General features: G+C 46.7%; 1 long non-coding RNA gene across 1 annotated transcript in view; it reads left to right on the top strand.

Annotated features, from left to right (window-relative positions):
* LOC142295753 (uncharacterized) overlaps positions 1 to 17081 on the top strand; it is a 311869-nt gene that overhangs the window by 44195 nt on the left and 250593 nt on the right. The gene's annotated exons all lie outside the window — the stretch shown is intronic.

Here is a 17081-nt window from a genome sequence, read left to right as displayed (position 1 = left end):
TTGTGTGTGCGGCTGATGTGCCTAACCGGGGTGTGGGGTGTGTTGTTGCAGTACCTGTGACGACCTGGCTTGTCCAGGGCGCCACATACAGAGTAACTCATCTTGTAGGATACTCACATATAGCTCAGCATTCTGACCACCATTGATCCTGGTCAAGTATCAAGCACCTTTGGCTGTGAAACAGCCTTATATCATCAGGATTCCTCCACCAAACTTGACAGTTCCTTCAATTTCTTAATCCCCTTTTTCCTTTGTTCCTTTCAGACCCATTTGCCCCATGAAAGAGTTTCTTCTCATTGCTCTATATCACCCGTTTCCATTCTTCCACTTTTTGTACTTTTTTTGCAAACTCAAGCCGATGCTTCCTATGTCGATAGTTAAGTTGAGTCTTCTTCACCTTTTTTCGGGCCACCATTCCAGACTTGAGTAACGAGCATCGCACGGTTCTTGTATGGGTGTCTGTAATCTCACTATTACGAAGCATATGAGTCGCCTCCACTGCCGGGATGTTTGTTGTTCCAGAACTGATACAGTATATCACAAAAGTGAGTACACCCCATCACATTTTCATAGGACAACATTGAAGATCTGACCCTGTGATTCAATGTAAAGTAGTCAGTGTGCAGCTTGTATAACATAAATCTGGTGACCTCAAAATAACTCAGCACACAGCTATTAATTTGTAAACTGCTGGCAACAAATGTGAGTACGCCCCCAGGTAAAATTGGCCAAATTGTGCCCAGTTAGCCATTCCCCCCTGCTAAAGAAATTGAGGGGAAAGGTGTTGGACCGGCCAAGTGTCTCCAGACCTAAACCCTATGGAGCATCTGTGGGGCCTCCTCAAACAGAAGGTGGAGTAGCGCAAGGTCTCTATCATCCACCAGCTCTGGGATGTTATTATGGAGGAGGGAAGAGGATCCAGCGGCTCCTGTGAAGCTCTAGTGACTTCCAGGCCCAAGAGAGTCAAGTTAGAGCTGGAAAATAATGGTGGTCACACAAAATATTCATAAAAGGGCACAAATCATTGAAAGAACGTACTGATGTGTCTGCACCCATAAAATCACAACTTGGCTGTGGTCATTGGTTGCTATGACCTACAACTTTATTTTCACTCCATCCATATCGTGATTGTGTGACGGCCGATATTGAGTGTTGTTACTTTTACTGACCCATACATCCTCTATATCCAAATAACGTCACCAACTATTGACTAAATAACACGAGAAGCAGCGGTGGATTGGTCGTCTTAAACAGCAGCATCACATACTATATCTCTGTTTGCCTCCTTATGTTGCTGGACAGACCTGTATGAACATGACTTTGTATTTAGCCTCTGTTTCCACACATGTTTTGGTATCTGTTTAGAAAGGACTCCACATCGCAGTGCCGGATCTACAGTATGACGCCACATTAAGGCAATGTGCGCACTAGAAATGTGAAGTTTCTCAAGAAAATTTCTTGAGAAACTTCTGGGAGTGAAAGATTTCCGGACCTCCGGAAAAAATCCGCACCAAATCCGCATGCGGATTTGCCGCGGATTAGCCGCGGAATAGCCGCGAATTTGCCGCGATTTTCCCGCGGGTGGTTCCCTGCGGATTTTGCAGGCAGTACTGCCGAAATCCGCAGGGTACCTGCGGAAAAGAATTGACATGCTCATTTTCCAAGAAATTTTCTCGAGAAATTCTTCTCAAGGAAATTTCTTGAGGAAAATCCACACAAGTGCGCACAGCTATTTTTTTTTCTCATAGAATTTGCTGGGAAATGTCTGCACAAAGATTCAGACATTTCTCAAGAAATTTCCGCGGCAAATCCGCGGGTAAATCCGCGGGTAAAACGGTCTAGTGCGCACAGAGCCTTACAGTATGTATAGAGGGATCTACTGAGGTTTTGCTGTGGTCTTCATCGTGCAATAATAATTCTGAATATTGTATATCTCTTTTTTCCTTAGATTGTGACCTTCATGAGTCATGTACAGAAGTTATTGAAAGGGGTAAAAAGTCGTGGGACATTTTTACTTTTTACGCTGGTGGCAAGAATGGTGTAACATGCCAATTATTCCTGCATTAAAAATGCCAAGTGGATCCAAGATGGAACATAAAAATCAACACCGTGTTGTGATACTGTAACACTCGCTGCAGGAGATAGTAAAGCACCAAGCAGGAATGGACCTACTGGGCCACAGGGGGACCCCAGGATTACCCTTAGTAGAAGGGGCTTGACTAAGCGCCCACCGCGAGAGCAGACGCCAGGTGTCACTCCTAGGGCAGTGATCGGGACTGTGGCAGCTGATTCCCAGGGCAGGGAAGGACACGGGGACAGGTGGACACAGTCCCTAGCGTAGCAGGTACCTCCAGGGTTTCTGACACTGGTGGCACGGTCGGTGACGCCACCCGTGGTGTGCGGTAATAGGGAGTACCGCCGCTGCCGTTGGGAGTGTGACGCCCTGGGCAAGCCAGGGGTCACAGGTCATGCACCATCACACCCTACATCCCAGTTAGGAACACCAAAGCTAAACTAAAATCCTTGTTGCCTTCCTCCAGAGGCTGGGGTTCACACCAGGGGGGTGGGCCAGGCAGTTGGCTCCGCCCACCGAGGAGGACACAGCTCTGGAGGCGGGAAAAACCAGCAGTCAAGCTAGGGAGGTGAAGGAGTAAACAGCTAAGATGAGCTAAGGAAGTGAAAGTAGTGAAGTGAAGTGGAGGTGGTAAAGGAGGAGTAAGAGAAGCTGAAGGAAAGTGAGAACAGTTACAGAAGGAAAGCTTGAAGTGAGTCCAGCTGTGTGCAGGACGGAGTCAGCAAGGTCAGCAACAGTGGTGATTGTCTGAAGGGGTGACCGTTTGGAAGTTCCTGGAAGGACCGCGGACGGGTAGTGACCCGCCGGTCTGGAGCAGCGTACCAAAAGACAGTCAGCACCAGGGCAGGGGCCTCTCGGACCCCGGCAAGGCTAGGAGTCGCCAAATTTGCCAAATCCGTCAGTGAAGGGGACGTAGATCCCCCAACAACCAAGTCCCGAGTGAAGGCAACAGCCCAACCTGTACAACAGAGACACCGCCACCGCCAGGGCACCAGTTTCTGAGGGCCAGCGCCTGCGGGCAAAGAGTAGAGCTCCTCCGGTCCAGCTTGAAGCCGGGGAGCGGGTTACCGGTGGGAACCCATCGCAACCAACAGACAACATTAGGTGCAAGGAAAAGGGACATCACCGCTACCGACTGGGTGAGCAAGTGCAGCCGTCCGTGGGACCGACCAACCAGCCGTTTGTTTACCGAGAACTGTGTCACTGTCTCAGGCTGAGTGAGTACCACAGTGCTGCAAGGCACAGCGCTGCCCCCGCGTCCCTGCGCCCACCAGGCCCTGCACCCTGCACTCCATCACCGGGCCCCGGGATCACCAACCCCTACCCACGGAGGGGCGACACAACACCTGGCTGCTCCGCATCACCATCCCCGGGAGCCCCATATTGAGCAGCGGTGGTGAAATCACCATAACCGTGGGTGGCGTCACGGACATTATCCCAACACCCCAAATCCCCCCCTTTCACTCACGGGCGAGGAGCGCCGCTCGAGAACCCCCGGGATCCGGCCCACAGCTCGAGCCACCACTGAGCAGCGGCAGCCGCCGGCCCCGAGCAGAAGGGGTGAGCGCGGTGTGCTGACACCCTCCTCCCCGCCCGCGACAGGAGTACCCGGGGTGATGGAGTGGGGCAGCCAGATGACGTTACCCTCCACGGGTAGGGAAAGGTCCCGGGACCCTGGATGGTGGGATGGATTGCAAGGGGATCGCAGGCTCGCTGGTTGCAGGGGTTAATCAGGTACTCACTCATAAGGAAAGCAGACACTGACAATGTAGTAAACCAAGTCTCTGGGTGCCGCTGCCCTCTTGAGGGAGCTCGTCCGGGTCCCGTCCCCTGCAGCACTGCCTGATGGTCCGGAGCCTGCCTCCGTGCACAGAATTTTAAAGTGTCCAGATGGCCCGTAAGCTTGACGCTGTCAGGGCCCCGCTCCCTACTATGGGTATCAGAGGAGCTTGCTCTCAGGAGCTCACGCTTGGGATTTCAGTGGGCTGCTTTAGTTGGAAAGCCCTATCCCCCTCGTTGCACTAGTGCCCCCGATCTCTGAGCTTCGTGGGAACAGTCCATAAGGCCCTACCTTCTGCAGGTTGATTGCCGGGTTGCTTGAAGCCTCTCCCCGACCTATAGTCCAGTACTCCGACGTGCTTTCGGCCCCAGACCGGCTATTGGACTGCAGCTGCCGACAGTCCTCCTTGACTAGCCAGCACCCAGTCCCAATATCCCACGACCGGGTCCCCGACTCCTCTACAACCCAATCTGCTTCTCCCCTGTGAGCTCCAACTCCCAGCTTCCCCGAGCTCCTCACTGCTCGAGGGCTACCACTCAAGTGACTTGTCACCTTGTCAGTTGTGAACCCAGAACCATGGGGGGTTGAGTCCTGCACTGGGAGATAAAGAGCGTGCAGTACCCTGTGACGACCTGACTAGTCTAGGGGCGTCACACGTCCTTATGTTGATATTTTTACCTGCAGCCATATTTGTTCCTCTTCATCTTTCCCAGCCATCGATGTAACATATTTTTCTTAAAATGTAATGATCTCTGGGATTTTTGGGAAGGATTTTTGTTTTCTTTTTTTGGAGGGCAGAAGGAGAAGATGCGGGGGCTTTAAATAATGGAAACGATTTACTTCAAGACCTATGGCCAAACATGGATGTGTTGCCCCATAGGTCACAAATCCATAACCTGATCAGTACGAGCGGTTTGACCTTGGCTGGATACCTGCCCGCAGCGAGCCTTTGTACAGAGATACTAGACTTCTCCATTCTGTTTCCTATGTAAGGAACCGGGGAAGTGATGGGGGATGAATGAGCACATTCTCATAGACAAACACTTGCTGATGTGAAGTCTGCGCAGAAAGTGTCTGCCGTCCAGCCTGCCCTCTAAAAATAGCCAGATCAGCTTTCCCCTCATCCCACCGCGGTCCACGGTCACAAAGAGAGCCCCTGCCACTTCCTCAGGCTACGATGTGCCTTTTGTGCTCGCTCGTTTCCTCCCTGTGTGGGAACCTGCTCCGTCCGGCCAACATCTGTACACCGACCGCCGGTTTCTCATATTTGTCAAAAGTGATGGAATTGTCATTATATTTCTCGTGGCCGAACAATAAACTCGAAAGGGGAGGTGAGGGGGGGGTCGGATCGGTGCGGGGCGACGAGAACTCCCCGTGGACACGCGCTCGCCTCTCTTCCTCCATTCACATGGACCTGTTTGAATGTATTCCACACGTGCGGGCGTGCGAGCATTGTTCACTCACCGACCCTTGTTTTTCACTTGGTGCAAGGTGATGGAGAAAAAGTTCTGATTCCGCAGGAAACCCTCCGCTCTTATTGTCTTCTTCGGATGTGGATGCCCCCCTGGGGGGTCTTTACTTTTTATATGAGACTTTTCTTTTAATTTATTAACCTGTACTTGTCACAAGTTTGTCCAAAATTTCCCGATTTGTAAAGGAAATACATTTTTTTGCTCAGGTTGTGCACACAATTCACACTGCTTACACTATATGCAATTATTAGTTGATTTGGTAAAATAAAAAAATTGTGCCCACAATCTCCAAAATAGTAATAGCCCAATATGTTCTGGTTGTGGGAAAGGAATTACTGTGGATATCATGAAAAAAAAAAAAAGGACCGCCACATAGTGTAAAAATAGCACCGCCAAATGAATTGTAAATAATACTACCTTAAGGAGTTTACATGACATTGTGATTTCTTTTCTGTAGCATGTATTATTAATTCATCCACCTGGAGCCTAAATAATACCGCCATATAGTGTATAAATAAAACCACCATGAATTGTTCAAAAATGATGGTATTTAAGGCAACAATTATACCACCGAGAAGCCCAAATAATTACCGTACGCCATACTATGTCCACAGAATGCCAGTGATACTATCATATTGGACACAGTTGAGCTCAAATAATACCACCACAGTGTTCAATAAATCTAGTGACTCGGGTTTGATGTCTCCTTAGATTACCGTCTTGGGTTACTCCCCCAGGCCCATGATATGATGGAAATTTTAGTATCCTATATAACCAAAGCTAAAATGGTCTTTACTATACCGCAATAAGAAGGCACTGGATAAATGGGCAGATATAATTTGGAGGCTTCAGCAACATTTTTGGCATCCTGCTCTATAGTGCACCTAAATATGTTGATAACAGTATTTAAAGAGTGTCCTGGATTAGAAAAACAGCGCCACCCCTGCCCACAGGATGTTCCTGGCATTACAATGCACCCATTTTTCATTTTCATAGACACTACCTACAGACAGGAGTGGAGCCATACCAGGAACATTAAAAAGCAGGCATGTTTTTTTTTAATTCTGTCTAACCCTTTTATAGTTACCAAAGATAAGAACTGAATGTAAAATATTCTTTTTATGATTCTGACAAAACTCATGTTGAACTGGGCAAAGGATGTAATATCTGCTACAAAGCAGACAAAAACATTTTTTTGCCTCTTGCCATAAAATATTTGGCATCTAATGAGTTAAATTTTGTACCAGGTGGGTGTTATCAGACAGTTTTTACTGGGGGCTTGTACTTTTCCCCCCCCTGTATCATACTGACAAATCACAAGGAGGCAGCAACACAGCAGAAAATGGACATGCCTCCACATTAGCTTAGAGCAGGTTTCTCAGTGTGTGATATAATGATACAGCCTTGATCTCCTGGTCTAACCTCCTGCATGATTAGAAAGTGCTGGGAGTAGAGCACAGATGATTAGCAGCTTTCAAATAAGGTTGCTTTTAGCACAATAGATATATGTGACTCACCTCCAGACAGGCAGTGTTGAGGAGGGGTCCTACAGCAGGGCTGACAGTGGTGGGAGACTAGGATAGCTGATAGAAGGGTTTGCATTGTGTGACAGCCACTTATCCCAACATGGATCCTGTTATGATTCAGGGACCGAGGAGGATCAAAAAATACAGAATCCCAAATAGTAACAGAGTGGCTGGAACCTTAACGGACAGCAGACCTAATCCTGACACACAGCTAGAAGTAGCCGTGGGACGAGCCTATGATGACTTAGTTGTCTCGACACAGCCGAAGAACTAAATATTCTCACAGAAATATAAGAAAGCTAATCTGCCTCGGAGCAGTCCCCAAAGATAGATAGCCCCCCACATGTAAAGGCTACGGTGATATAGAAAAACATAATACAAAGCCAGAAAACAGATTCAGCAAAGGTGAGGCCCAAACTATCTTTATAGAAAAGGATAGGAAGGAACACTGTCTGCAACCATAAAAAAAACCTCTAATATATACAAGCACTTCTGATATGGAAAAATCCTGAGGTCACACAACCTCTCCCCCACTGAATCAGCACTCAAATGTTACTGGGAGCCCAAAACACTAATACAGATGAGGGAGTGAATTAATACCAAGCATGACAAACACAAATCTTGCAGAATCATGGAGCTAAGTATACAGACACTCCCAGCAGGGAATGATCCCATTCCACCAAGAACTCCACACAGACAAAATAGGAATCAAGCATTAGTATTAAGCAGGAAAAAACAACAAAAAAGTGGAAAACAAATAACAGAGGTAAAAGACCACTTATCTGAGAGGAGTTCTGGTAGAGAGCAGAGCTGGTTACATAATGTCCTTAACACACATGAGACCATTGAGCACCGGCAAGTAACAAGAGAAAACTACTCATTTATATAGTCCCAGTCTGACCCTGATTGCCAGTCCTCCACAGGTGTGTGGCTCTCATTCCACAAGTCAACTGCACCGCCAGCACTGACCACAAGAGAGAGCCCCAAACTGGAAAATGTATTCACAACAGGACCCTATCTGAAAGGTATAAATCATCTGCTTTAATCTACCAGCACTTTCTAATCAAGCAGGAGGTTAGACCAGGATATCAGAGCTTTATTCTTACATCTAACACACTGAGAAACCTAAGGTATGGTGGGGGCATGTTCTTTTTTTTGCTGTGTTGCTGCTTTCTTATGATTGGGCAACTCATACAATTGGAATGTGGTTGGAGGTATGAAAATCGCTTGCTCACTGTCACATGACTGCCTGTTCCAACTTCCAAAACAGGAGAATCCTGACAGCTTGTGCTGTGATAATTCATTAGTCTGCAGTCACATAGGTAAACACTGAATTTATGACATCTGGACGGCATTACTGCTGTATAGAATATACGTATAAAATGAAGATAATCAGCAAATTAATTGGTCAATTAATGAGAACCCACCAGCCACCACAACGAGTACCTTTCTTTCATAGGACCCTATAGCTAATACTTGATGTTTCACTTCGTTTTCAAGGTGCAGCAATTGTGATAGAATCACAGTTTTATCTGCTGCAGATCTAGCGGAGCTTGGAATGCTGAGCTGCATATACTCTGCCCACACCACTTATTGGCAGCTCTTTGTATACACTGTATACTGACAGAAAGCTGCTGATCAGTGGTGTGGGTGGGGTTGGACCAGGAGACATGAGACACCTAGTCCTGTAGTTATAATCTCCTACTGATAAAACACTGATTGTACTGTATTAAAACAAACATGCAGCCCAGTAAGTGATACATTGCTGTAATCAGTCTTTCAACCCCTAAAACCCGCTGACTGGTTCCCTTTAGAGGGAATCTGTCAACAGGTTTTTGATACCTCATCTCAGAGTAGCATGATGTAGGCAAAGAGGCCCTGAGTTCAATGATGTATCACTTAAATTAGTGGCTGCAGCCACTCTGATACAGTGAAAGATTTGAGATTTTGCATGCAGCAGAGCTCTGGGAGCTGCCCCCGCCCAAACCAGGCTTTCAGTGTACATTTCCATAGGCAGAAGCTGCTAATCATAGAGGGAGGCAGAGTCGGACTATAAGGCTAAGTTCACACACTGCGTTTTTTGACCCTGCGTTTTTGTGCGTTTTTGGCTGCTAAAAACGCACAAAAACGCACCCGCGGCAAAAAATGCATGTGTTTTTACCGCGATTTGGTGCGTTTTTGGCTGCGTTTTGCTGCATTTTTGATCTCTGCGTTTTTCTGTGGTTTTCCAATGCATTGCATGGGGGGAAAACGCAGAAAAACGCAGGAAAGAATTGACATGTCCATTTTTTTTTTAAGCTCAAAAACGCAGCTTAAAAAAAAAGTTGTGTGCGGACAGCAAAATTGAAAACTCATAGACTTTGCTGGGGAAGCAAAGTCATGCAGTTTTGAGTCCAAAAACGTACCCGAAAAACGCGCAAAAACGCCGCGAAAAATGCGCTGTGCGCACATAGCCTAACTCAAGCACTGCTGAGACCCACTAGTGATAAAGATAAGATGCTTAAGCTTACATTACAGGTAAACAAAAAAAGACTGTGAGATAAGAGACGCAGAGCTGAATTCTGTGGTTTATCTCTTGCAGCATGCTGTCTTCAGATTAAAGATACTCTGTCAACAGATTTCTGTAAGGTTGGTTTTATATGATACTGTATCCTACCTGCCCTTTATATCTGTAGCTTTTGGCCCAGGAGACTCATGTTTAATAAATATTAGTTTTAGGGTCCTATATGAGGAAGGTACACCTTGTCATAGCCGGTGGGCACACAGTAAATGGCCAATCGTGCGATGAGTACCTTCATCTTATATATTCTATATAGCAGTAATGCACTTTACTTTCATATATTCAACATTTGCATATAGTGAGTGCTATTATATACTTTTGTTTGCTCTTTTCATTTATTTTTTTAATGATGCTTGGCAGAAGTAGCATAAAATTTAGCAAAATTTTATTTGAAAAAGGGGAAAAAAATCTAACGTTTTAACAGTCCGCCCCAATGCCCAGCTAAAGCTGGAGATATTAAAAAATGTTCAATCCCATCGTCCCTCAAATATGCCACCGCCGTATGAGTCCATTAAAAATAGATGATAAATGCCTATAACAATAGTGTACGTGTAGTTAATCAGGTGCATGTAGAGGAAGAGAGGTCTCGGATCTGAGACGACCTTCACCAGCGACTATAATAAAACACCAGCCGGTAATACGTTTGGTGACCCGTGTGATATAGGAAGCAATACAAGGACGGCCAGGACATTGCTGTGTTATTGGCTTATGACTCGAATCTTCCTGTCTCTCCATTTATCATATCGGGGCTCTTGTTTAGCCTCTCGGCGAACTTCCTGATAAATGACTTATAAATAGACCCAGGATTGATCAGGGCTGCGGCGCGGACCCAGCAGTATTGATGTCATGGGTAAAAAAACAAAAGGTCAAGTACACGCTATAAAAGATAGTCAAGACAGAAGAACTAGGAAATTTAGATTGTCCGACCAAACGAGAGTGTTTACTAGTATTGCAGCAGGTCAGACATGACCTTGGACTTCTGGGGGAAGTGTAACACTCACCGCCGGGGATGGTAGTGGGGTGAGCAAAAGTGGACTGACTGGACCACAGGGAGACCCCTGGACTACCCTTTTGTGGAATAACGTCTGGAACTGTGGCTGCTGACTCTCGGGACAGGGGTGGACACGGGAGTAGACAGGGACCACCAGGGTAACTTGAGGCAGCCATCACAGGCAGGACAGATAGACAAAGTCTCTAGCACCAACAGGGCAGAACAGACAGGCAGAGTCACTAGCAAGGCAGATGGCACGGCCAGGACGGACACAGTCAATAGTACCACCATGGCAGGTTGGGCTGGTAGCAAGTACAGGCAGGACAGGACAGCAACCAGGTGCCAATAGGGCAGGATGGACTGGGATCAAGTATAGGCAGGGACAGGACTGGAACCAGGTGCCAACAGGCAGTATGGACTGGGACCAGGTACAGGCAGGGACAGAACTGGAACCAGGTGCCAACAGGTCATGATGGAATAGGACCAGGTACAGACAGGAACAAGACTAGAACCAGGTGCCAACAGGGCAGGATGGGCTGGGAACAGGTACAGGCAGGAACAGGACTGGAACCAGGTGCCAACAGGGCAGGATGGGCTGGGAACAGGTACAGGCAGGAACAGGACTGGAACCAGGTGCCAATAGGGCAGGATGGGCTGAGACCAAGTAAAGGCAGGAACAGGACTGGTACCAAATGCCAACAGGGCAGGACGGGCTGGGACAGGTACAGGCAGGAACGGGACAGACAGGACAAACAGAACAGGACAGGCTGGTGACCTGGCAACTAGCTAGACAGAGTACAACTGACTAAGAGAATGAAGGATGTTGAACAAGCACCTCCCCTAGTGGGAGCGTGCCTTAAGAACCCATTGCCTCTCAGCGATAGGCTGAGAGGTACTTCCTAGGAGTGGTGTGCTGGGCCTATAAGAGAAGGGCATCCCTATGCCGTGCAGACAGGCCCCAGGATATGGGAGGAGGAGGCCCTCATGAGGAGGAGAGCAGTTACACCGGGCAGCATGGAAGGAGCCGGCCGCAGCAGTGAGTGACAGCGCTTCCCTGCAGGAGTGGGGAGAAAAAGGAGTGCAGGGACGCAGCTTACCAGACAGTCAGGAGACCATATGCACATTGAAAACAAAATTGTCAATTTTGGACGGCTTGAGTGATTTAACAGTAATGTTGAGCTGCGTACACTTTCATGAACAACATTTTATTGAAAAACAAAACAACTTTGCAATTAGCTTCATTAAAAATGTCCTTTATCCAGAATCTATGAAAACCTATGTGTCGCCATGGTAACAGACTACAAACAAAGCCTATGTAGTCTGACCCAGCTGTCATACTTTCTTCTATCAGTCTCCTACTTCTTGGAAACCTACTGAATGTTAGTTGAATTGTACGAAGCTGATTGATAAATAGATCTGATATCTCTACAAATAGAAATCAAATTGGGTAGTCGTGATTTTGTCTTAAAAACGTACAAGCATGGGTGTAAAGACCACAAACCAGTACAGAAAATCAGTAGAAATGTTTTGCTTCTAGCAACCTACTGAAGGAGATAAAGTTAACAATAAAGAAGAGGGAAGTTATCAAAGATGTAATCTCTTTAAGGTGCTACTTGTGTCTCAATTGTCTCCACGTATCCTCACCCCACTGGTCCTACAACAAGAAGGAGGAGGCACAGAGCCTCTAATTCTGGGACCCTCTTTTTAAGAAAAGATTTTATTTGAAACATTTTGAAACAGCACATTTAAAATAGCAATCATGGTCGTCATTCACCAGACTCCGAGTTTCGCCTTTTGGCTTCTTCCTGGGTTATGATCACTATGATCTTACCTGTACTGACATTGTTGCCTTAATTTTTTTGCCAGCTGGTGACTATTCTGGGAACTATGCTTTCTGCAGCAAAGTGCATCCTAACTGCGGGGATTATGAAAACTGCAGGATCCCTTAGGGGTACTTTGCACGCTGCGACATCGCAAGCCAATGCTGCGATGCCGAGCGCGATAGTCCCCGCCCCCGTCGCAGCTGCGATATCCTTGTGATAGCTGCCATAGCGAACATTATCGCTACGGCAGCTTCACATGGACTCACCTGTCCTGGGACGTCACTCTGGCCGGCGACCCGCCTCCTTATTAAGGGGGCGGGTCGTGCGGTGTCACAGCAACGTCACACGGCAGGCGGCCAATAGGAGCGGAGGGGCGGAGATGAGCTGGATGTAAACATCCTGCCCAGCTCCTTCCTTCCGCATATCCTACGGAAGCCGCGGTGACGCCGGTAGGAGATGTTCCTCGCTCCTGCGACTTCACACACAGCGATGTGTGCTGCCGCAGTAGCGAGGAACAACATCGGACCGTCGCGTCAGCGTAATTATGGATTACGCCGACGCTGCACCGATGATACGATTACGACGCTTTTGCGCTCGTTAATCGTATCATCGAACCTTTACACACTACGATGTCGCATGCGATGCCGGAAGTACGTCATTTTCAATTTGACCCCACCGACATCGCACCTGCGATGTCGTAGTGTGCAAAGCCCGCCTGAGACTCTACTCCCAATTGTAGCATGTGCCAAACCTGTTGCATCCAAAAAAAGTCACAAGAAGGACCATGAAAACAACTATTAACACCACCATACTCTTGTTTATAGTGCTATATAGATTTGAGAAAAAAGACTTTCAGGACCCTGATCCAGTGACTAAGTCAGTAGTTCATGGTTGCCAGACAAAAGTCCTACAAACCTCCTTCGAGATGCTGGCATCATTGGCTCCTCTTTTGATTAGTTGGGCCAATGATGTCTGCAACAATAATGTTGGGCCAGAATAATCAATGGAGGTGCCGGGGATGCCAGCATGTAGGAAAAAACTCTACTTGTCAGGGTGGTCTCATTACCCTTTTCTTATGGTAGACTGGTCTGTTTTGCCCAGGACACTCACAAAGTCCAGTAGGGTCTCTAGTGGAAGCTTAGCTATAGTGAAGTGAGGTTCCCCGTTTCCACCCCCCCATTGACTAGAGGAACATAGTTATTCCTATATTACAATCCGAAGACAGTCAACAGTTTCAAGAAAACTTTGGCCTATACATTCCCCAGTATCTCATGTATTTCCCACTAGCCCACAATGGGAGGGGTTAGTTCATAGGGAAAGAGACAGTTCCTTCTGAAGGTTAGTGAAGGCACAGTATGTGATAGAAATGTATGTAAAGTCTGTAGGTCAAGATCAAGGCTACATGCAGTGGGTGACCTATGTAAAAGGAGAAAGGAGGCCGAGTGGCAGGGTCTGGACAAGGAGTAGACTCCTGCCTAGGGCGCAACCTCCTGCCTCCCGGAGGGGGACACACTTTGGGGGAAAAAAAGGTGACATTATTGAATGCCTGCAGCCACCTGGCTCCTTCCTCTGTCCGCAGGCATTCAGTACACTGACGGCTACGACACGGGCACACTGAGCAGTGTCAATGACACCACTCACCCCTTTCTCTACCTGTGCCCTGGCCATCACTCCATCTGTGCACTCAACTGTATTTGTGTCTATCAGACGCAGGGGATGTTGGATTGCGTGATGCAGAGACGTCATCGTGCCACTCCAGCGCCCCCTGCTGTACAGGGTAGAAGAGGAAACAGGGTTGCGCTGAACGAGACGATTAGGTGAGTATAATCTTTTTTTATTTTCCTAATATTTGCCACTGAATGAGGGACATTAGAAGTGGGGCTGACTATGCAGAGATGTGGTGCTGACTATGTCGCCATGTGGGGCTAACTATGGAGACATGGGGCTGGCTCTGGGGACATATGTGAGGCTGGCTGTGGGGACATATGTGAGGCTGGCTGTGGGGACATACGTGGGGCTGGCCGTGGGGACATATGTGAGGCTGGCTGTGGGGACATATGTGGGGCTGGCTGTGGGGACATACATGGCGCTGGCTGTGGGGACATCATATCATAAGGGAATTTGGGGAATATTACACTGGGATCTGTGGGGGACATTATACATTGCCTGTTGGGACTTTATGCTGTATATGAAACTGTGGTGGAAATCATAATGTATAGGGGACTCTGGGGGACATTAATACCGGGGCTGTGGGACATAATACTGTAAAGGGGCTGTGGTGACCATACTGCATTGGTGCTGTTGAGGACATTGTACTGTATAGGGGGCTGTGGTAACCATATTGCATAGGGGGATGCAGTGACCATATTGTATTGGGGACTGTGGCGGACATCATACTGTATATTGGGGGGCTGCGGTGGACATAATACTACATGGGGGCTGTGGGGGACATCATAGTGTATATTGCAGGCTGTTGTGGGTATCATACAGTATGAATGGCTATGGTGATCATCATACCATGTAGGGGGACAGTGTCTGGAAGTGGTACAGTTTGGAGAGGACAATGTGGAGAGCAATATAGGCATAGTGTGAAAAGGAGGCACAGAGTAGATATGTATATGGAAAGAGGCAGTGTGAAATGGGGACACAGTATGGAGTGAGGTTAGCATGGCAGATGGACAGTGTGGAGATATAGAAAATGTAAGGGAATACAGTGGAAAGGCGACAGCCATGGTATAGGCCGTGGTTCATAAGAGCGGACAGTGTAGTTGTTATAGCTGATAATGGCAGACAGTTGAGCAGTTATACCACATGTGGAGTCAGATATTGTAATTCTATTGGATGCGCATGTAAGCCCTTTGCTGAACTCGTTCCTGTGGTGACTGGATGGTTGTTGGCCACCGAAGATACAGAGACACTGTTTGAATTTACCGAAGATACAGATACTCTGTTTGAATATACCATTACTCCCTTCGGCCCGATATCCCTGTATCGGACAAGTGGAACCGTAAGTCCTGAGCTTAGGCCCCACGCAGACATTCTTAGCAGGAAGTGTCCACACGTCCGTAAGCTTTTGCCGCCAATCTAGTTTATATAGGCTTCAGCCATTTAGACATCACACGTAAAACTGCAGTTATGGTTAAAGCTTGGCACCCAGGTAGCCTGATGCCGTGTGTGGGGTACAGGGGAAGTGGAGGTTAGCCTTATAGTTAAGTTTGTAAGTCGTTGTGCTGAACCATCGGCAGATCCTTCTGGTCATCCAGTGATCCTCACTGCGCATGTAGAGCAGTAATTGTGCCCTTGTACTAGGTAAATTTATCCAGATATCTCTGGATACATTGGAGAGTGTCGCTGGGGCAGCACATTGGTCCCAGTCTCTCCTGGCCGGGTGTATATTATATTTTCTTTGTAATAATCTCTGCGAGATATTTTGAGTTACATATTTATTTCAATCTAATTTGATCATAAAAACCTAGTTCCTCAACATTATCTGGGTTCGTTCTTGACATAAACCAATTTCAATTTATAATTTAGAGGATCAATTGAAAACCATTTAACTACTCTCTAAAACATAACATTTATTATATTCATATTAAAATACTATAGCAATCAATACAAGATTGGAAAAATTTCCAGATATATCAAGAGACATCAAAGTCGTGATTAGTGATAGTTTAGTGAAGTCCTAATATAGGTCAGTGGGCAAAGGGTGTACACCACCAGTTGTATTTAGTTAGGTATATAGTTATGATAAACTAAGGGGGTCTAAATACTCCCTAATGTTAACCCTACCTGGCAACGGAGGTCAAAAACACCTTAATTTTTTGGGTGCCCCCCGTTCCTCGGCGGCTAGCCCTAATTGCCCCTGTCACTATAATGATAATCTTATCCCACCACCAGAAATTAATGTGCTGGAGTGCAGATTCAGTCATATGTCATAATAAAATTCAATGCACAGGGTTATATCCAAATTTCATGTAAATACTTGAAATTTCAATTCTCAGTCTAGAGATTAACCTGGATCGGATGCAGCAGTGAAACGCTGCCATTGCAGGCACTCACTAGCTGCAGAGTCTTCCAGAGTATTGCTGCTGGGGGCTCTTACATTATCTATATTGAATATCGGATGATGGGGGGTTACAGAACTCCAATTGAACTCTAACTGAACCACATGAGGACTATACAGAATTCCTAATACGAGGATTGATATGATGAGGAGATTGATGGCCCAAATTTATTAAAAATAATTTGATATACTGATATCCCCTGATGAACCCCAAGACGTTGGGGGGAAACGCGTCGGGATCAAGCTGCGGTCAAGCTAGTCCTGGCAGGATAAGTACCGGGACCATAAGTCCATCATTCTGATTAGACCCATTAATTTATGTATGTTCTCAGTTATACAGGTTAATCTCTAGACTGAGAATTGAAATTTCAAGTATTTACATGAAATTTGGATATAACCCTGTGCATTGAATTTTATTATGACATATGACTGAATCTGCACTCCAGCACATTAATTTCTGGTGGTGGGATAAGATTATCATTATAGTGACAGGGGCAATTAGGGCTAGCCGCCGAGGAACGGGGGGCACCCAAAAAATTAAGGTGTTTTTGACCTCCGTTGCCAGGTAGGGTTAACATTAGGGAGTATTTAGACCCCCTTAGTTTATCATAACTATATACCTAACTAAATACAACTGGTGGTGTACACCCTTTGCCCACTGACCTATATTAGGACTTCACTAAACTATCACTAATCACGACTTTGATGTCTCTTGATATATCTGGAAATTTTTCCAAGTTCGTTCTTGACACCCTGCATTCTGAAAGTAACCTCTCCGGTTCACATCAG

This window comes from Anomaloglossus baeobatrachus, chromosome 3 (genome assembly GCF_048569485.1).
Source record: "Anomaloglossus baeobatrachus isolate aAnoBae1 chromosome 3, aAnoBae1.hap1, whole genome shotgun sequence".
Classification (NCBI taxonomy): domain Eukaryota; kingdom Metazoa; phylum Chordata; class Amphibia; order Anura; family Aromobatidae; genus Anomaloglossus; species Anomaloglossus baeobatrachus.
This window is presented reverse-complemented; position numbering and strand designations above follow the sequence as displayed.